The sequence below is a fragment of the Elephas maximus genome, chromosome 14 (assembly GCF_024166365.1).
Source record: "Elephas maximus indicus isolate mEleMax1 chromosome 14, mEleMax1 primary haplotype, whole genome shotgun sequence".
Classification (NCBI taxonomy): Eukaryota; Metazoa; Chordata; class Mammalia; order Proboscidea; family Elephantidae; genus Elephas; species Elephas maximus.
The window spans coordinates 51,798,624-51,822,404 of record NC_064832.1 but is presented as its reverse complement, the minus strand read 5'-3'; positions in this window follow the sequence as shown (position 1 = coordinate 51,822,404).

Genomic DNA, 23,781 nt, shown 5'->3' with positions numbered 1-23,781 from the left:
TTGTTTTATGACTCAATTATTTTAGTCAGCATGATGTCTTCAAACTCCATCCATACTGTAGCATGTATCAATACTTCATTCTCCTACTGGCTGAGTAGTATTCCATTACATGTATGTACCACACTTTGTTTCCTGTTCACCTGTTGATGGGCATTTAGGCTGTTTCCACCTTTTTGACTATTGTGAATAGTGACACAATGAATGTTAGTGTATGGCTCTTTTAGAGTTTCTGTTTTCATTTCCTAGGGGAGGAATCGCTGGGTTATATAGGGTTGCTATGAGTTGGAGCCAACTTGACGGCACCTAACAACAACATGGTAGCTCTATTTTCAGTTTTTTGAGGAACTGCAGTCTTGTTTTCCACAATGGCTGTGCACTATTTTGCCTTCCCACCGGCAATGGATAAGAGTTCCAATTTCCTCACATCTTCATCAATACGTTATTTCCTATTTGTTTGTTTTTAATCTTAATCATCCTAGTGGGAGTGAAATGGTATCTCATTATGGTTTTGATTTACATCTCTCTGATGGCTAATGATGCTGAGCATCTTCGCATGTGTTTGGTGCCATCTGAACATTCTCTTTGGTGAAATGTCTATTCAAGTTCTTTGCCCATTTTATTTTTTATTTGTCTTTTTCTTGTTAAATTGTTAATGTTTTATAAATATTTTGGCTTTTAAATTTTTTTTGGATATGTGGTTTCCAAAAATATTCTTCCAGTCAGTGGTTTGCCTTTTCACTTTTTTTGGCAAAATTTTTTGATAAACAAAAGTTGTTAATTTTTATGAGATCCCATTTATTTACCTTGTCCTTTGCTGTTTGTGCTTTTGTAATTATATTAGGAAATACATTGTTGAAAGCTAGGCCTGACTGCATTGCCCTTCCTTATTCTCCTAAGAATTTTATGCTTTCTGTTTTCACATTTAGGTCCTTAATCCGTTTCAAATTTGTTTTTGTGTATTGTGTGAGTCATGGATCCTGTTTCATTTTTCTGCATGTGGAAATACAATTTTTCCAGCACCATTTATTGAAGAGACTCTTTCGTCATTGAATGGACTTAACACTCTTGCCAAAAATCAGTTGACCATAGATGTATGGGTTTATTTCTGGACTCTCGATTATATTCCTTTGGTCTAGGTGTCTAGTGTTATACTAGTACTAGGCTGTTTTGATTACTGTAACTGTATAGTATGTTTTAAAATCAGGAAGTGTGGAGAGCAGGCTAGCTGAAAGCAAATGTAGATGCAAACAACATGTGAAGAAAGGAGATAAAGAAGATGATGTAACCTAGAGGAGAAAAACAACATAATCAACAGAAGACACCGGGACAAGCTAAGTCACAGACAAGGACTTATCAACACCAAATGGGCTCAAAGAGCTCCAACGTGTGTAAAAGAAACGACACTTAAGACTCAGCTTTTCTTGGAGTCATAACCAGAGCCACCTTGGTCATATGCTGCGGCAGTTCACCCGGGCCTACTCCCAAGCCCTACAGACGTTGTCTATCTCGGTCATACGTTGAGGACTAGGGCCCAGGAGTTCAGGAAGCAGTGGACTATGACAGCCTGTTTGGGCTCACTCTCAACCTTCCTCCTAGTCCAACATGCTTTTCTTGTTGCTTCACTATGACAGTCATACGTTGAGGGTCGAGACTCAGTGAGCTAGGAAGCAGTGGGCTGCGGCAGCTCACCCGGGCTTACTCTTAGTTCACTCCTGACCCAACACACATTGCTTCGGTCATATGCTGAGAGCTAAGGGATAATAAGCCCTCGTGCTCAAGAGACGTGACGGAGATTCACGAGAGATTCTGGGGGATTGAGGCTGATTTGACATCCGAGCCACCGACGATGACGTGGTCAAGAGTTGGCCTGGACCAGAGAACAACAACGCCCGAACGCCGTCCTCATTTGCCATAAGCCTGCTTGCTTTCCCTCTCCTTTCTCCTGGTGAATTGAGATCTCCGGCACCTGGGATAGCCAAGAACCTGTGTGCCTAATAACTAATAAAGACATTGTGGAAAGACACAAATCATTTGGAGTAGTAGTTGAGACTCCCTCCTCACGACAGGAAATGTGAGTTATTCTATTATGTTCTCTTTCAACATTGCTTTAGCTCTTCAGCATCTCTTGCCATCCCATATAAAGTCAAGGATTGGTTTTTCTATTTCTCTAAAGAAGGCTGTTTAAGTTTTGACTGGTATTGCATTGAATCCATAGATAGCTTTTGGTAGTATTGGCATCTTAATAATATTAACTGTTCTAATCCATGAACATGGAACATCTTTCCATTTGTTTAAGTATTCTTTAATCTCTTTTAGCAGTGTTTTATAGTTTTCATTGTGTAAGTCCTTCACATCTGTGGTTGGATTTATTTCTAGGTAATTTATTCTCTTAGATGCTATTGTAAATAGAATTGTTTTCTAATGTCTCTTGTAGATTTCTCATTGCTGGTAAATACAAACCCAGGTGATTTTTGTTTGTTTACCTTGCACTCTGCAACTTTGCCAAATTCCTCTATTAGCTCTAGAAGTTTTCTAGTGCACTCTTTGGCATTTTCTATATATGGAATCATGTTATCTGCTAGTAGAGATCATTTTATTTCTTCTTTCCCTATCTGAATATGTTTTATTTCTTTTTCTAGTAGTATTGCTTTATCTAGGACTTCTAATACAATATTGAAGAGAAGTAGTGAGAGCAGGTGTCCTTGTCTTGTTCCCAATTTCAAGGGTAAATCTCTCAGTCTTTCTCCATTAAGTATAATGTTGGCTGTTAGCTTTTCATAAATACCCTGAATCATACTGAGAAATTTCTCTCCCATTCCAGTCTTCTTCGGGGAATTCATCAAGAAAAGGCATTGGCTCTTTTCAAATGCTGTTTCTGCATTCACAGAGATGATCATGTGGTTCTTTTCCTTTGTTCTATTGATATGATTCATTACGTTGATTGAAACTTTTCAATGATTTTTTGTTCTTTATTTTATATTTCTCAGCATCACAATAGTTTTCTATATAACATGATATTTTTGAGACTTTCTCACATCAGGCTTTAAAAAATATATTAAATCCATGTCCTGAAAGCAGTATATGATAGTTGGGTTAAAAATAAAAATATTGTTAAGACTCCTGGGTCAAATAAATTTAGATTTAATTCTATTAATGCCCCTTCTTAACTGTTTGAGTAAAGGCAAGTCTTTAAACTGCTAAACCTCAACTTTCTCATCAATAACATGGATATTGGAAAAGGAGAAGACTTATACAGTTTTTGTAAGGGTAACATGAGTTAATTCATAGTAGGTGCTCAATAAATGTTATCATGTGTCATAAGCATACTTTGCATAGAGAATAGTATTAAAATCTGCCCATGGTTGTGAATTACACATTGAGAATATATACATTAAACATATTGTTGGACAACATTTCAATAAATACATAATTTGGTAAGTTTAAACTTAATGCTTCTATAGTGACAAATGGCTTTTCCAACTAACTGATTCTGAGGATAATAAAATTTACCTAATATATTAAAACATATTACTCCAATTAATCATCTGTAATTTTCCCTTAAATTTTACCAGGTCTTTTTGCTCAGAAGCTCAGATGGGTGCTCTGACCCATATGATCCAATTAGCAAGTTGCTTGTGATTCTTTTATACAATGGTTGCATGCCAACATTACATTAATCTATGCATAATTTTCGAGTAGCTGCTCCTTATTCATTCATTCACAGGAATCATTTTTAATGGTTACTAGGTAAGTGCTAATCATTTTGGTAGGTCCTTGGGTCATCAATAAATAATACAGAGAAACTCAATGCTATTATACAGTTTACTCAAAGGACGGAGACAGACACCAAACAATAACAACAATAACAAAAAGGAAAATTACATAGTGTAGTATATTAAGACAATATGGATAACAAGATACATTGGGGTGAGATAAATATGTTATGTTTGGGAAGACAGCTAACATTTTACTTAGAGTAGTCAAGACTTGCTCATTAAGAAAATGGTGTTTGAGCAACTACAGAAGGAGTGAAAGTCAGCAGCTATCAGGTGGAAGAGTATTTCAGAAAGAGGAGATGAAAAGGTCCCGATGTGTATGCTTGCCTGTAGTATGCAAAAGGGAATAATAGAGGCCAGTGCGGTCTAAGTAAGGGTGAATGCAGTAGAATGTATAATCAGGAAAATGAGCAGATCGGGGTGGAGAGGGAATGGTAGAGCATGTAAAATGTCATTAAAAGATCTGTGGCTTTCATTCTGAAGGAAATTGGAAGCCATTGAGAGATTTTGAACAGAGAAGTGGTAGGATAAGGTAAATGATAACTTTAGTATGTGGAGACTGTCTAGAGAATGGAGCATTGGTGGTACAATGGTTAAGAGCTCGGCTGCTAACCAAACGGTTGGCAGTTCAAATCCATCAGCTGCTCCTTGGAAGCTCAATGGGGCAGCTCTACCCTATCCTTTAGGGTCACTATGAGTCAGAATCGACTGGACAGCTAAATATTTATATAGAGAATGAATAGGCCAAGTTTAAAAACAAGGATTCGAGACAGAAAGCTGTTGCATAATACAGGCTGGAGTTGAAGGTGATGAGGCCCAGGGTTATAGCAGTGATGGTGATAAAAATATTCATAATCTGGCTATAGTTTGAAGATAGAGCCAACAATCATTTGCTGATAGATTGGATATGTGGTGAGAGAAAAGGAATCAAGATCATAACAAGATTTTTTGCCTGACAATCTGGAAGGGACATGAGACAGAGCATGCTACAACTTGCACGTACGGAAAAGGGAAAAAGATCAGGAATTCTTGTTATTATACTCCCAGTAGTTTTAGTTTTTCAGCTAGCTCTCTCTTTCATCCCTAACTTGTATTATCAGTGCCATCTCTGTCTCTAAGTAATCTTAAGATTTCTGTATAGGTAAAATATGTGCTGCTTTGGAAAAGATCATAATTTTTTGGTGAAATAGAACTTGACTTCCCACTGTGGTTCCAATTGTCCCTCTTATGTTTAAAACAAACAGCTTAACTTGAAGAAGGAAATATTTTGTTTCAATGTAAAAAAAGCCACATATCAGACCTATAAGAACTAAGATTTCAGATAAAAGCAATCTCTACAAGAATATGTTTTATACGGAGGATGCGTTGGATAACATGAAAATTGATTACTTTGAAGCCTATGATAATTTCTTCATATATTATTAAAAATAAGAAAAATTTGAGAACTCCTACCAGTAAATTTTTAGAACTTGTAAGTCTAAAACAAACAAAAAATCTCATCTATTACTCCAAATGCCATGTAATAAAGTATATTTGAACCAAATTTATTAAGCACAATTTGGAATCAAAGAAAATACTGGACTTTTGCCCTCTTTGGCCTGGGATCATCAACCTATGTAATTCAGAGTAGAAAAGTGACCAGCCAGGGAGGTTGGCATGATTTGGAAGGAACTGGATTACTCTTCCAATTAGAGGCATATGCCAGAATCCTGCTGGGCCCAGTGCTAATGCTAGTCTCAGAATCAGGAGGGTGAAGCAGGATCTTCTATCAGGTAAGAAAAGGGTGAGGAAGAGCTAGGGAATTGGGAAATATGGCTATTAACCACTGGAGAATGGCCTCCTTTAGGTGTCTGTGGAAGATCAGAATGAAAACCTTCTCTTCTAATGTCCTACGGAAAGTGTTGTCAGAAAGACATGGATATTTTATCTTAAATTTTATTTTCTCTTTTTCAGTTTCTCCTTCTGGGAAAATAATTTTTCCATATACTCGGTCAGCTCAAACCATAAACTTAACAGTTGTTTTTAATCCTTCTTAATTCTAACATAGCATATATAATCATTACCAAATGATAAAAAAACAAGAAATAAACCCTTGCCACCAAATCAATTCCAACTTGTAGCAACCCTATAGGGTCCCTCTTTCATAATAGCAATACTAAATTGTGATTACTTACTGAGTTTTTATATGTCAGGCATGGTGTTAACAGCCTTATATCCACAATCTTATTTAATTATCTCAACAACTCTACCATTATTATCCTCAAGACATTAAAGCTTATAGAATAACTAATTTGCCCAAGAAGATAGATTTTAGAAAACAATCAAGTTATCTGACTTAATTGCATTATATAGCCTCCCCAAGGTGCCTTGCTTATATCACCTAAAATTTTATCGTCTTGGTCACTTTGCTCCATTCCTATTGCCACAACTTAAATTCAGGCCACATTCATATCTTTCTTAGATTAACACAGTGGTTTCATCAATTTCCTTCATTCTCTATTCTTGCCTCAATCATCCATTTTACACACTAAAACCACAAACACCTTTTAAAATCACAAATATAATCATGTTCATCCTTCTGTATTAAAATCTTTCATGGTATCCTATTTTCCTTCATCTTAATATAAAGGCATAAGGCCCTCTTTGGACAGGCATATGTCTAGTCCACAACCCGAGGCTTTACAATAACTTCCCAGGCCTGGTAGCTTATGTTTTTCGGTGTACCCAGAAACTAACCAGGGTGGCTGTTTTCCCTGAAAAAATAAAATTATACATAAATTTAAGGAAGAAAGATCTCTTAATAAAATCATAACTGCCAAATAGAGTACTTTTTTCAGTCTCCGTATTTTCTACCAGTATTCAAATATATGTGGGAAGCAAAATTATAATGAGTATAGTTTCTAAAAGTACAGAATCTAAACATGAAGATTTTACTACATGGTATCAAGGGTAGTATCAACTGTTCATATTAGCCCGATGGGAACATGTATACTTGCCACAGGATCTGCTAATCCTACTTTCCTGAAAAAGCAAGATGTTGCTGAAGAATTTTCACTCTTTTGGCTTTCCATTTATGAACTCCATGCTGGCTGTCATAATTATGTTAGTGCTTCAATATCTAGATTAAAAAACAATACTATTTATTTGAGTTCATTTTTATAATTTACAATAATTTAATTCACCCGAACCTCTGATTTTCTGTTCAAATTACCAAGATTTGAATCTGACTTTTACTGAAATTCCTTAAACACTTATTCATAAGTTATTATTTGAAGTAGGTCACCTGTATTTTCTTAGGATCTCATTCTTTGCAAGGTCATTATTCATTAAATAAATAAATAAGCACTGAACAAAATTCTTTGTCCTTATGGAGTTTGCTTTCTGTTGGATTGTTGGATGGAGAAAAACATTAAGCAATAACCCATACTCATAAGAAATGAATTTGTAAAGTCTGTCTAGACATCATAAGTGCAATGAAAATTCTTTTTTAAAAATAGAGAGTAGACTTAGGGGAATTTGGAGTATTGGGTGATTGTTATTTTAAATGGACCCAAAAATGGAGTGGTCAGGCAAAGCCTAATAGACAATGTGATACTTGAAGGGGTTAAAGAAGTTAACCATGTTAACCATGTATCTGGGGGAGGAATATTTCAGGCAGAAGAAATAGAGGAAAATCCTTGTGGCAATTGTATATCTGATGGATGAGTTCAAGAAACAGAGGTGTGGGCAATGTGGCTAGGATGGAGAGAGTGAAGGAGCAGATAGTAGGAGAGAGGTAACGTTAGGCATGGGAAAGCCTTGTAGGCCATTTTGAGGACTTGGACTTTAACACTGAGTAAAATGGGAAGCCATTGCAGGGTTTTGAACAAAGGAATGAATTGTTCTGACTTACATTTCAAGTATCATTTTGACCACTGTGTTGAAAGCACAAATGAACCTTGAAAACATTATTCTGTGTGAAGTAAGTCAATCACAAAAGGACAAATATTTTGTGATCTCACTTATACGAAATACCTAGAATAAGCAAATGTATATATATACTTTTTTATAGAGATCAAAGTTTAATAGTGGTGTTTCCAGGGGCTGGAGGGAGGAAGTAAAGGGGGATCATTGTTTAGGCAGCATTAAATTTCTTTTTACGGCAATGGAAAATTTGGCAACGATATTGATGAAGGTTGCACAGCATGGTTAATGTAATTGGTGTCACCGAATTGTGGACGGGGAAAATATTGAATTGGAAAATATGTTGTATATATATTTACAACAATAAAAAATAAGCCATGTAGGTGCAAGTGTGGAAGCAGAAGATCATTGAGGAGGCCACTACTGTAATGCTAAGAAGAGATAATACAGCTGCTAAGAGTTGGTTAGACTATACATGTATTTAAGGCAGTCAGTAGTTATTGCTGATGGGTTGAATGTAGACCAGGAGATAAAGAGAGAAGTCAAAGATCACTCCAAATGTTTTGCCTTGTGCACATGAAGGAATTGGTGAGTTGCCCATGAACTGAGGTGGGAAAAGTTTAGTTCAAGCTACTTTTGGGGGGCAAGTCTGGAGTTCAGGTTCAGAAAGTTAAGACTGGGCTATTAGTAGATGGTGAATAAGTAGTTAAATATATGACTCAGGAGATCAGGAGAGAGTTTTCTTGATTTATCGGAAAATACTGGTAACATTTTTAGACATGCTATGAGAAGAAATCACCAAGAGAATGAGTGTAGGTAGAAGAGAAGAGAAGAGATCCAAAAACTAAGCCCTGGGATATTCCAAAATTAAGAGGTTGGGGGAAAAACAAACAATCAGAAAAAGAGATAGTGAGATTGAGAACAGGTAAAATGACAAATGTGAATTGACCCATTAATCTAGTTATGTGGGTATTATTAGTAACCCCAGCTAGAATATGGAATGATGTTTATGAATTATAAATTTCTCTTTAGGTATAATTAGTTTCAGGCATATGGAATCACTCTTATTTTCCCTCTAGTGCTACCCACATATTTCATAATAGTTTTCCAAAAAAAGAAAAACAAAAATGTCATAAATTTTGATGGAATATCTATACTACATTATATTTCAACTGAGGACCTAGCCACTAAGAATAAAGACACTTTCAATCCTCCCTTCTATCTAAATTGTATATTGTAGTCAATAGGATTTATTGTTTTCTGTACTATCTTTTGTCTTCTCTGCTGCTTGTTGTCTCCTTCCTGGTGGCTGAAATTTGGATGTCCTGGTAGGAGCAGGTACCATGGACCATGATTTAAAGATCACTAACAGAGAAATATAAGAAGGAAGGAGGAATACGAAGATGGATCCCTGGCACCATGACTCATAGCAGCCTTGCCATGTACCCAGATTTGTACATAAGAAATAAAACGTCTTCTACATCATTTAAGCCATTGCTTTTTTTCTTTAATTATTATTTTCTTCCTTCGCAGCTGATCAGAAAGTTAATTAATACAGGGGCCAAACCAAGAGCTGTTTCCTTTATACTATGGTGAAAGTAAAAGAAAAGGGATGGGGGGAAGAAATTATAGAAAGAAGAATCACATTAAGTATCAGTAAAGTGGACCATATATGCAGTTTAAATAAGTCGAGTAATTGGCTGATGGAAATAAAACAAATTGAAGTGGAAAAAAAAAAAAAGCTGGGAATTTGGACTTAAAGCACAAGGTTTCATTTCAAGTGAACATCAAACGTCTCCTTGAAAACAATACTCAGAGAAGTTGCTGTAAATATGGGCATGTACGAATTCTTGTCAACATAGTCCCAGATCGAATGATCTAGTTTAATGTTTCTGAAGACATGTGTTCAAGATGGTACTCAAAAAAAGAATCTGAAGAGTTTTGTATCTTTTAATTACCCTTTGAGGGCAATATTTACATTAAGGGACTTGGACTACAAGTCCTCCCGATTTACGATGAACTGGAGTTATGACAAACCCCATTTATGACCTTCTTTATATTTTTGTACATCTTATCATTAGTAATATATACTCCATACAATGTCACAGCTCATAATTTGCTGATGCTATCATTCTCAGATATTCTCTCCCAGATGTTCAAAGATCAGATTTATAGAGATACTGATAATAAAAGGCAATAATAATGAAAATTAAAGAAAAAAAAGGTATTCAACTTAACGTTAGAATCGACTTAAAACAGAGTCAATGGAATGGAATCCTGTCTTAAGTAGGGAACTACCTGTATTATTATATTAAAATATTATTTGATTTTGCTTAACCAACATTTCTTAAGGACTCACTTTTTCTTGTTCATATAATTATTGATATCTAACACATGCCTTGGAAACAACTCGACAAAAGCTTTAGAAAAAGCTATTTTAATAGATAACCTCTATGCTCTAAGTTTTCTGAGTATTGTTTTTATTGATGCGGTAGCCAAAACAACTTTGCAAAAAATATAATAGCAAATAGTGGTTCGTATTCTGAATTCAATAACTATTGCTATCTAATTATCTCCAGTGTTTTTACTTTTCTAGCTTCCTTCTTTGTTAAATAATAATAACAGTAAGAATCGAAACATTTGCTTCCCTGCCTGGAAGATTCCTGACAACCTCTGTAAAAAAAAAAAAAAAAAAACTAATTCACTTCTAAGAAGAAAATCTATTTAATACATTTCAAGAAGAATCACCGACCAAGCAGTAAAATTACATTTCAACCATGATCAAACAAACGTAGCATAATCAATTGGTGTTAAAACATCTAAACACAATTATCCAAACACATAATTGAATCCAGAAAGTAGTCATTGAACTTAAAGCAAATGAGTTAACACCTTAATGGTTGTGCATTCATAGTGCACTCACAGATACGGGGCAAATTATAGCAATTTTAAAAAGTAGATATTTACTGTTAAAAACTTTTAAATTATTTTTTAGGTCTTAGTTAAAGATACAGCTAGCTAACATTATGTAATGATTTATAAAGCCACAAATATTTCTTAGGTACATAACAATACTATAGAACTTTTTCTTAAGTTTACATTTATACTTCAAAAAGATGTTGAATAAAATATGTATGGAAGTAATTAATCATAAAAGCCCATTATACTGATTTTTATTACTTTATCTCTGAATTATAGCTATTTATATAGCAGGTCATGGAGCCCTGGCGGTGCAGTAGTTAAGAACTCCTCTGCTAACCGAAAGGTCGGTGGTTGGAACCCAGTAGTCCTTCCACAGGAGAAAGACGTGGCAATCTGCTTCCATAAAGATTTACAGCCTTGGAAACCATATGCAACAGTTCTACTCTGTCCTACAGGGTTGCTATGAGTCGGAATTGACTTGACGGCAATGGGTTTGGTTTTGGTTTGTATAGAGGGCCTAAATACTAGGAAAGAAATCTTTTAGTTACGAAGACAACAGCTCAATTAAGCTGCTTATTTGGCACAAATAAATTTAAATTTTTAAAATATTTATTTGAGCCTCTCTATTTTCAAAAACTTTTTCTGGCCACTGAGTACAATGATGGATAAGATATTGTATCTACCATGTTATATTTTCTTTAGCACAGTGCTTCTACTCTATCTCAATGTCATGTCATTCATAGATTTTTGTATTAAATGACTTAATAGCTCTGGAACACAATTAAACATCATATAAGATTGCTTTCATCAACATCACAGTAATCAGTACTATCACTCTTCATCATAATTAGTTGTTTTTCTATATTTATTTCTTCCCTTTACATCAAAAATAGAGTTATCTGTGTTTCAAACACAGTTCCTGGTATGTATGGCCATTTAAAAATGTTTAAAGGACCGATAATAACATAAAGATAGCTTACACAAATATAGGTGTAATTTTGGGTTGCAAAAATTATTTCCTGATTAGTTTTGAAATACTAAAATATTAAAAATCACATAGTTTTACATATGATATGTGATAATGGAATGTAGCAGATTTGTTTATAAACCAATGATTTAAAGAATAATCTATTTCTATTTCAATGTTTATGAAATAACCTGTGTGTTGAAGTTATAAGAATAATAGAAATTGTTTTGTAGTGAAGAAAAATAGTCACAGCATAATCCACCACAATACTTCTTCATTAAACTGTGCTCATAAAGCTCATAACTCTAATTGAAATAAAGTGGCTGTAGATTATTAGTTAGACTGAGATGATATCATCAAGGGGGGGGAAATAGTTACCTACGTAATAAAGCTCAAGACAGGGACAACAAGACTAGGGGAGGTTGTGCGTCTAAGAGAATGAAACCAAGACGTATTCAGAAATATACTAGAACTTTTTTTAAGAGGTTTATGTCACAGATATATTACTTTTTTTTTTATTTTTATGGAGCAGCTGCTAGGCACTGAGAATGCAAATATAATTTAAAAAAAACACTAAATAAGGTCTAAATCTGGTGGAAGGGAAACATAATCACATATAATTTAACACCATATATGCAGTATTCTAATAAATTTGAGTGCAAAATTATTTCCAGCAAATAATGGAAGATGAATAAACTATTTTTACACAAATAACATGCATGTTTTTTGCCAACTGCACCTTCCCTCCCCTCAGATATTTTCTTAAGTACACTATGTATTTTTTTATTTTCCCCATAGCATGCTTACAAAAATACCTAGCAGGGGGTGGGAGGGTGCTGTTAGCAAAAAAAAAAAAAAAAAGTAGAACGTATTCGTTACTTGCGTAAAAATAAGGAACACTGCCTGAGAAAGACAGTGAGAGTTTCAGCTGAGGACAGGATAATTAGATTGGATCTGGAAAATTGATTAGAAGCACAGCAGTCAGAGATGGAGGATGTCTTCTAAGCATTGGGGGCAGAATGTTCAAAATGTTGAGACAAAAGAGCACAAAACTCATCCCCAAACAGGTGCTCTTAAACTGGAAAATAACTAGGGCAGAGATGAGTTATTACATGTAGCATGTAATAGGAAAGATATTAGATGAAAGTATTAATCACTTAAAATTATGTAAGAGGCTTCAGATATTTGTTATAGAAAAATATCTGGCAGATGGATTGGGATGTGACGAAATTTGAGGAAAAGGGTGTATGTAACATTATGTGAAGTAGATTAGGAAAGAAGCAAAGATGAGGACTAGAAATGCCATCAATAAGTTTTGTGGCAAATTGTTTACTGCTTTCAAAAATAAGAGAAGGATAAACCTTGGTTACAGATCGTATAGGTCTTTTTTCAGTCAGTCAAATTTAATAAAGATTCACTGAATACCTCCTGTGTACCACACACTACAGATAGAGGGAAACAACAGGACTCTTTTCTAGGCACTCGTTCCATTACGAGAAAAATACACAATAGCAATATAAGGTGAAACATACTAAAATAGAGATATCTGTGAGATGCAATGGGAATACAAAAGAAAGAAATTCACTCAATGTTTACACCACTACTCTAAAAAAAAATCAAGATAAGAATTCTTCTGTTTTTTTTTTTCTGTTGTTGAGAATATACACAGCAAAACATACACCAAGTTTTAACATGTACAATTCAGTGACGTTGATTACTTTCTTGTTGTTTCTTTTCTGAGTTGTTCCTTCCCCATTAATATAAACTTACCGTCCCCTAAAGATCCTATCTAATCTTTTAAGTTTTTATTTTAAAACCAACATATCTTTAAGGAAAGCCTTCTATGACCTCCATAAGCAGATTAAGTCCTTCTGTGCTATGGTTTTATAACATTGCTTACAATGAGCTTCACATTTATACATTGGAGTTGCATTTTGACCATTGCTTATTTGATTATTATCATTAATGTCTGCTGTGACATCCAGAAGGCAGTGTGTTATAATAGAACTCATGACATCTGACTTCAAATAGACATTAATCCAGTGCTGGGATATTCAGTTATTAGTTGTGACTTTAAGAAAAATTGTTTATCCTCTCTCAACTTTACCATCTGAATAGATAAAATGGGTCCAATGTTAATATAATTTTCAACATGATGGTCATGATGAAGTAAGGTGTTGAATCTAAAGGGTTTGGTGCTTGGTTTTCAGGATACATCATAACTGTTATCTTCCCGTTAATCATTGGTTGTCACAAAGGGCACTTTGGAGACGTGGGGTAACTGAGGAAGGATTTCAAAATCTGCCCCAAAAGAGGAGAGAATTGAGAGAGTAAGTTTCCAGCCCCCACCATTCTGTCTTGCCTTCCCCACTTCCCTCAGGAAAGCCTAGCCTTCATCTATTTTACTTATTTGTCACACCAATAAAATTTTGTTTTAAAAACTGAAAACTACTTATTTAAAAATTCCAGTTATTGTCATGGAAACCCTGGTGGTATAGTGGTTAAGAGTTATGGCTGCTAACCAAAGGGTCCGCAGTTCGAATCCACCAGGTGCTCCTTGGAAACCCTATGGGCCAGTTCTCTGTCCTCTAGGGTTGCTGTGAGTTGGAATCGACTCAACAGCAATGGGGTTTTTGGGTAGTTATTGTCATAAAACATCTTTTTTTTTTTCCTGTAATATCTTTACTATCCTTTGAAGTATTGAAATGTCACATATTACATTTTCTCTTGCTTCTAAAAATAAAATGGTTTTCATTATAAGATACGTTCTAAATGTTTTATGTAATTGGTAATACGTTGGTAACAAGGTAATAAGTATATCAAAAATATTCTGTCTTGACTGGGATAGCATGTGTAGGAATAACGCTTGCAAAAGCTCTGCTGAGGGTGTGCAAAAAAAGACTATAGATATATTTTGGTGGCTATATTTTTACTAAATCAGTCTTCTGGAACTTTTTATGACATAATGGTATTGAACACTTAACTCTACATGAACACAAACACTTTAAAGTTGTTCCTACTTTTTTATAGAATTTGAAAATGTGGTATTCATTTAAAGGGAATAGATTTTATGGACTTTTAATTCGAATTCTAATGTAGGTACGTTCAAAACATTTAAATGATTTGATAATTACATAAACTGTGTGTGTGTTACGTGAGTAAAACAGCCTTTTGTTCTTAAAGCTGACAGATGGTTTGGACCAATCTGGGCAACTGAATGATGGTTTGTGAAAATAACCTGAGTTTTTCAGCTTAACCACTTTAATGCACTGATTTTGAATCCTGTATGTTCCTCAGAATTATGAGATAATATTTTTTAATACTGTGAATGTCAAACCTTACATAAGCCCATACATAATTAACTTTGAAATAAAATATAGACTTAAATGTAGTACCTAAAGTTATAAAATTCCTAAAAGAAAATATAGAAGAAAAATTTTGTGACCTTAGGGTAGGCAGTGTTTCTTAGATATAACACGAAAAGCATGGAACACACACACATAGGCACACAAAGTGGTAAGCTGGATTTCATCAAGTTTTTGTTTTTTTTTTTCAATTGCTCTTCAAAAGACACCATCAAGAAAACAGAAAGGCGAGTCACAGACTGGGAGAAAGTATTCATAACACATACATCAAGTGAGGGACTGCTGTCAAAGATATATTAAGAATTCTTGTAACTCAAAAAAGATAAACAATAGTATTATTGAGGAAAGTTTCTGAACATACCCTTCACGAAATAAGAACTATAAATAGCAAATAAAATCATTAAAAGCTGCTCGACATCAGTAGTAACTAGGTAAATGAAAATTAAAACCACAGTGTGATACCACTTCAAATATACTTAGGTTTGGCGAGACTATGGAAGAATTGGAACTCTCTAAATCTGTTAACTCAGTGTGTGGTACAATGCAAATGGTTTTGCATTTATTAACTCATTCAATCCACATCATGAACCAGGAACCGTTAGGTCAAGTTTAAACACAATTATCTCCATTTTGGAGAATTGTATTTGAGAAAACTGAGGCATAAAAAGAATAACTTGCTGAAGGGTAATAGCTTATAAGTAACAGGGAAAAAGTTTCCAGGAATCAACTACAGGCAGTTAGTACCAGATGCGTTTTTTATTTTTACCACCGTGTTCTACTGCCTTTTCATGTAGATTTTAAGTGTGATAACGGTGATAGAAATGAATAATCAGGTTTGTATCTAAATGGTTCAGCTCAACTATTTGTCTTCGTCTAAATAAACAAACAAAAAAATCCGTTGCAGTCGAGTCGATTCCAAATCAGAGCGACCCTACGGGACAGAGTAGAACTGCCCCCTAGGGTCTCCTTGGAAACCCTAAGAGCGCCTTGTGGATTTGAACTGCTGACCTTTTGGTTAGCAACCTTAGCTCTTAACCACTACTCCACTAGGGTTTCCAGTCTATGTCTAGATGACTGCAAAAAATGATTCCGATTTTTAAATTTATTTGGTACTTGTTTTCGTCAACCCCTTTAAAGCAGTGAGGATTGGAGGTCTTTGTTCCTTTATTTATTTTCCAGCATAGATCAATAACAATATCCAATTGTTTCAAATGCTCTAAGATTTTATGTTCTGGAGTGTGCATGTGTGTGCTTGTGTGTGTGTGTGTGTGTGTGTGTTTTCCCTTCACTGCTCTAGGCTTAAAAATTAAAGACAGCATGATCCCAATTGTTTGGGGTCATGAAAGAAAAAGAACTAGCTTGTTTCAAACGATTGTTCAAGTGACAGACAGGCATAGCCTACATCACTGAACTAGTGCCTTTGCTGCTTGTGAGTTGAACCACAATTTACTTAAGTTAATTTAAGGTGTGAAAATAAGCCAAACATATTATGGAATTTCACTCTACGTTCACTTTCATTTTAAATGATAAATAAGTTGACTTTATACAGGCACAGCCATAATTGAGCTAAAATAATATTTTGAGTCTTTATTAGATTACACCCATTGCTGTACAGTCGATTCTGACTTAACAGTGACCCTGCAGGAGAGAATAGAACTGCCCCATAGGGTTTCCAAGGAGCGGTTGGTGGATTCAAACTGCTGACCTTTTTGGTTAGCAACTGAGCTCTAACCACTGCACTACCAGGGCTCCTCTGTTAGCTGTTATTGCTATGAGGTGCCTTTGAGTCGGTTGCAACTCATAGCAACCCTATATATGACAGAATGGAATGCTTCCCAGTACTGAGCCATCCTCACAGTTGTTGCTATGTTTTAGCCCATTGTTGCAGCTACTGTGTCAATCCATCTTGATGAGGGTCTTTGTCTTTTTGGCTGACCCTCTAGATTACCAGGCATGATGTCCTTCTCCAGGTACTGGACCCTCCTGATAACAAGTCCAAAGTATGTGAGACAAAGTCTCACCATCCTCAATTCCAAGGAACATTCTCTCTATATCTATCTATAAAAGTACATACCTACAGTCTACATCTATGTCTACACCTACATCTATCTATTCATCTATCCTATCTGTCTATAAAACGTTAAAAAGGAGCCCTGGTAGCACAATAGTTAAGCACTCATTTGCTAACTGCAAGATTGGCAGTTTAAATCCACTCAGTAACTCCAGCAGGAGAAAGACCTGATGATCTCCTTTCCTAAAGAACAAAACCAAAAGAACCAAACTGGCTGCCGTCGAGTCAATTCTGAATCATAGTGGCCATATGAGACAGGATAGAACTGCCCTACAGGGTTTCCAAGTTGCACCTGGTGGATTTGGACCATTGACCTTTTCGTTAGCAGCCATAGTTCTTAATCACTGCTTCACCAGGACTCCAAACAGCCTAGAAAACCCTACCAGGATGGCTCTATTCTGTCACATAGGATCACTATAAGTCACCATGCAGAACAATAACACCACATTAAAATAAAAACAATAATAAAATCTTGGTGTTTTATTGGCCTATCTGGGAGATGACCATCAGACAAGTTCCTTACTCTGTTTCATATATATATATGTTCTTTTCTTTTCTTTACTTTTCTCTTCTTTCCTCCCTTTATAAAAGACAGGAAGGCTAGAGGGGACTGGAGTTGGCTATCTTCTTCCCCCTGGTAGATGTGGCTCTGGTAGTTTCCCTTGGAGTGTTGGCCTTTTTTAGAGAACTTAAGGAATATTTCACCACTCTTTCTGCCCCAAACCGGAGGATACTTTCTCAGATCTTCTCCTTGAGAACCTAGTGGGTCTCCTGGAGATAAAGTCCAGGAAAGTGTAGACTGCAAGGCTGGACCCTCAAGAGTTTCTCACTCTCAAACTAGCCCACCCTCGGACTCCAATAATTCATCAAAATTGCCATTTAAGTGTCGCTACTGGTTTATGGCTCAAGAAGCTCCTACTCCAGGTAAAGATCTCAGCTATGATTCTCTCTATTCATCCATCTCTCCAGATTCTGTGATGGTAGTTTATACTGTCACCTCTGTTCTCAGATGATTCTAAAAATGCAATCAATTTTAAGTTTGTTCAGGTTTTTTTTTTTTTTTTGTAAAGATAGCAGTTTATGTTGACAAGCTCTTTACGTGTTGAACCTGAAACCAAAGCCACCCATTCTTTACCACAGCACATGAAACTTTCACCATGATAGACAATGTTAGTGGTTACTAAACAAACCTCAATGCATTTTGAAAACCTGAAATCTTACCAAGTTTGGTCTCTATCCACAATAGAACTAAGCTAGAAAAAATAACAGGAAGATTTGGAAAATACCCAAATATTTGAAAATTAGACAACATACCTGTAAATAAGCTATGGCTCAAAGAAAAACTGCCCAAAGGAAATATGAACATATTTTCAAAGGAATGAAAATAAAACACAGTTTCTGGGATGTAGTTAAAGCAGTACTTAGAGGAAAATTTATACTTTACTTGTTTTTTTTATGGAAGAAAATGGTCTGAAATCATTAACATAAGTTTCCATCTTTAGGAATCAGTAATATAAAAATAAATTAAACCCACAGTAAGCAAGCAAGCACTCACGCATGCACGCAAGCTGAATGAAGGAAAGAATAAAGACAAGAGCAAAAAATAAATAAAATTTAAAACAGAAAGCTACTATTGGAAAATTAATGAAAGCAAACCTCTTTTTTGAGATTAGTAAAAATTATAAATTATACCACCATGACCAAGAAAATGGGAAAATAAACTAATCATGTAATTTTAGGGACTGTAAATTTGTAGGGCAGGACAGCAGGCTGGAAACTAAAGCTGGATTTCTTTGTTACAGCAGGATTCTTCTCCAAGAAACTTTGTTTTTTGTTCTCAAGACCTTCAACTGTTTGGATGAAGCCCACCCACATTTTGAGGGCAATCTCCTTTACTCATAATCAGCTGATTGTAAGTGCTAATCAAATCTACAAAATACTTTCACAGCAGAATATAGACTAGCATTTGATCAAACAACTGGGCAATATAGCCTCGCCAGGGTGACACATAAAATTAACCATCACACTCATATACATTGCCATATTTTAAAGAGATGCCCAGTCATTTCCACAAACCCCCCCCCAAAAAAAACAAACCCATTGCCATCGAGTCATTTCAATAAAGAAATTATAGTACTTCAACAAATTGTTTTGGAAAACTGGTTGACCATGTACGAAAAGATAAACCTTGATCCATATCTTATTCCACATGGAAATGTCAGTTCATAATGTATCACATACTTAAATTTAAAACCAATAGTCATAAAATTTTCAGAAGAATCTAAGGAGAGCATATTTGTGATCTTTATTTAAGGCAATATTTGCTTTTGTTTTTTATAATTGATACCAGAAGCATAAGCCATATGGAAAATATTACAAATTTAACTTCACGAAAATTAAAACCTGGTTTATGAAAGATCCTTAACAGTAAGACAAGTCACTGACTTGGAGAAATATTTGAAAAACGTATCTGATAAAGGATATGGATAATACACTAAAAAATTACTAAGATAAATACACAAAAATGGGCAAATGCTATGAACACATTATTTCACCAAAAGTAAGGAGGTGAGGATGGTGAAAGAATGATAAATCAGCACATGAAGAGATGCTCAACGTCGTTAATCATTAGTGAATAAAAATTCCCACTTGAGATACCCACTCAACCAAACACCAAACCAGTTGAGTTGTCGTCCAGTCAATTCAGACTCAAAGCAACTCTATAGGACAGAGTAGAACTGCCCCATAGGGTTTCCAAGGAGGGGCTGGTGGATTCAAGCTGCCAGTCTTTTTGATTAGCGGCCAGGCTCTTCATGACTGTGCTACCAGGGCTCCTCACTACATACCTTTAAAAATAAAATGACATTACTCAGTATTGACAAGGATGCAGAGCAAATATAACTCTAATAATTTTTTGATAGGTGTTGCACATGTTACTATGGAAAAAAATATTTTATTGTGTTGTAGGTGAAAATTTACAGCACACATTCAGAAACCCTGGTGGGGTACTGCTACGGCTGCTAACCAAAAGGTCGGCAGTTCAAATCTACCAGGTGCTCCTTGTAAACTCTATGGGGCAGTTCTACTCTGTACTGTAGGGTTACAGTGAGTCGGAATTGACCCCACAGCAGTGGGTTTGGTCTTGGTTTTTAGTTTCTCATTCAAAAATTTACACAGAAATTGTTTTGTGACATTGGTTCCAATCCCTGAAATATGTCAACAATCTTCCCTCTTTTGCTTTATACCCAGGGTTTCCTGTGTCCATTCTTCTGGTTTTCCTGTCCCTTCCTACCTTCTTGTCTTTGATTTTGTGCAGGTGTTACCCATTAGGTCTTCTATACTTGATTGAACTAAGAAGCATGTTCCTCACGTGTGTTATTGTATTTTCTATAGGCCTGTCTAATCTTGGCTGAAAGGACTTCGGGAGTGTCTTCCATTCTGAGTTAGTAGGGTGTCCAGGGGCCATAGTCCTGGGGGTTCCTCCAGTCTTCTACGGAAAATATTTTTAATATAGGATACATTGAAACACATAATTATTTCTTGTTGTTGTTAGGTGCCCTTGAGTTGTTTTTGACTTACAAAGACCCCATGTAACAGAGCAAAGCTCTCCCATAGGGTTTTCCTAGGCTGTAAGCTTTATAGAAGCAGATTGCCAGGTCTTTGTCCCTTGGAGCTGTTGTTTGGGTTTGAACAGTCAACATTTTGGTGAGCGGCCGAGTGCTTAATCTTTGTGCTACCAGGGCTCCTTATATTTACTCTTAGACCCAGCAATCTCCCTACTACTTTTCAAAAAAAAATGCAAACTTTCATTTCCAAAAACACCTCTAGGTGAATACATACTTAATCAGTAAGAGGTGATATATAATACATTTCCTTTCTTGTATTCTTCACTTGTCCTTTTAATAATTTAATATGTTTGACTGTTCTCCCTAGATATCATTTATAAATTACATAAGAGAAGGGAACATGCCTCCTCAACTTTTGAGAAATAGAATTTTCTTACCATTGTCTTCAGTGATATATTTTAGGCTAGTGTCTCGGCTGGTTGTTGGTAGTTGAGGTCAGAAATATCTTCAGATGTTAGAAATAACAGAAAATTCAGTTCACAATAAATCAGAAACTGTAGTTTTTTAATCTTACAAGAATTCCTGAGGCAGACTAACCAGATAGATCCTTATCATTTAAGGCAGTGGTGCTATTTCGCTTGATAAGTGATGCTGTGCATGGCGTAGCTTGAAATGACAGGATATTAATAGTACATTTTCTTGCATCATAAATTATATTACAAGATTTGTGGGCAATATTTTGAATTTCTAGGTTCCTTACACTAGTATTTTAACTTTTAAAATTATTTTATATTAATATAAATCAAGGGGGTATTAGGAATAAAATGCAACAGTTACCTGAATTTTTAAGCTTGTTATAGGATTCAAAGAATTCTCAGTTTATAGGAAGACACTGATTGCCTGCTCCAATCCATTTCTTAGGAATCTGTGACAGAGTATAAGTATGCTTCCTTTTATAGTCCAGAGAATCATCATATCCCAATATTTTATATATATATATGTATATACATAAATATATACATACATCAATATTGTAGAAGTTCTAAGCCAAAAAAAGAATTTGAAGAATCTAGTTTACTTTTACATTAACTCATGAGCCTGAGAGAAGTAAAGGACATTTCTGAAGTCACTAAAAAATGTGGTGGAGCTAGCTTGAAGTATCCAGCCAGAAGTTTATGATAGTTTGGTTGCTACATTAAACCATTGCTTCAGCAATGTCCCTCATGATCATCTATGTGAGGAACTCGATAAAATTAAGCCTGATAGTTCAGAAAAATAACATTTTAAGATTACTTCCCAAAGTCAATGCATCTACTTTTATTTAGCATGACTATCTTAGGTTTTCTATCTTGACATGATCAAGGTGTCTAAATATAAGTTGCATAAAAATGCAATTTTATTATTGATGGAATTTTTTTTTATTTTTGTTGTTGTTAGTTGCTGTTGAAACAATTCCAACTTATGAAAACCACAGGGTTCCTGAATTCTTGCCATCAAAAGATTATTGCCAAGTAGTCTTCATTTTAAGACAAAAAAGTAATAACTTGTTTTTATTCTGCTCGCATCCCATAATTTACTAAAGCTCACAGTAGGGATCATTCATTATGACAAATCATTAGCATTCTACAAGCCTAATATTACATACTTTAGCAATGACAAAAATCAAAGGTAAATAGAAATGGGTAAAACAGCAGTTATGGGATTATGCTGGAAAATAAAGTATAACAGTTCACATTCAAGTTTAATATACTATACCTACGCACTTATCAACTATTCTCATTATCCAACATTTCACATTTAGGACAATTGTAAAAAAAATCTACTACCTGATTATTTTTGTGCATTAACAACGTACGTCTGGCAGTAATGAATTCCAAGGTGTGAGGCGAGAGTAACACTGGCTGTGATGATTAAGGTTATGTGTCAGTTTGGCTGGGCCATGATTTTCAGTGGTTTGGCAGTTGTGTAATGATGTAGTTATCCTCCATTTTGTGACCTGACGTGGTCATCTTCCATTTTCAGATAATGCCAATTTTTGTACAACAACCTGGTCTTTGGAACCTAATCATGTTGATAAGTGAGAAGCGGATGTATATTGTAAACCTACAATTTATTTTCATTACTTCTTATGGTTTATTTAATGTAATATAGTGAATAATCCAACAAGTAACTTTCTATTTAACTTCAAATATTCGATTAGTAAAGACTTTGTATAGGTAATTTAGCTACGTTTAAGAGAATATTAAAATATCAATTTAGTTTACATTTCTCTTCTTTTGAAAGACCTGCTTTCTTGCATTTGCTAATCTATTTAATGGGAAATAATAAAACTCAATAAATATAAAGCATTTATAATGATAGGTCTCAGAAAGTGCTTTTATCACAAGATAAAGAAAAAACAAAGAATATGACAATTCCAAAAGTAGGAGCATTGAAACCAATTTTTATGCAAATGTGTGTGTGTGCCTGTGTGTGTGTGTGTGTAGGCAAAGCATTAAAACAGCAAAATGAAAGATTTTCTTATTGAAGCTATGCTGCATTTGGAATGTGAAAATATACTTAAGGGAAATCTTAAAATATCATAAGAACAAATGTAAACATAATAAAAACAGGATAGATTCCTTGTTTTATTTTTCTTAACATGTAAACTTAAAGTTGCTTCCAGTGAGAATCCTATATTTAATGAATAAGTAAATGTCATATAATTTAGCTGTCATTTTCATTTTTTAAATAGATCTTGTTGTCCACTGACTTCCATACAATATTGACCATATGAAATGCTTTGAAACTTTCTTTTTAGGTTAGTATTTTTCAGCAATATCCTGATTTCAGAATCTTTCTTATTATCTGCTACTATGTATATTCCTAAGTATATTAGAGTTTTTTTTTCCCTGTTATGGCTGATAATGTCTTTACTCATAACAGAAATTCCAAGAAATTTACTCTTCATCTTTGATTTTGGATATTTATAATGGTTAATATTCTTTGTTTGTGTCAGTGTTCCCCAGAGCTGGTGATGGACAGTTTAATTATAATTTTCATGTGGGTACAGTTAACCCTAACTCTGGCTGATGTGCCAAGTATGCACAAAAAACCATAAGGAATCAGTTAATTGGAATGAGGAAGATATGTTTCAGCATCTACAGATAAGGATGCAGGACATGAGATTATTAGCATCCCCACAAAGGTATTGAATATGAGAGGATATCTC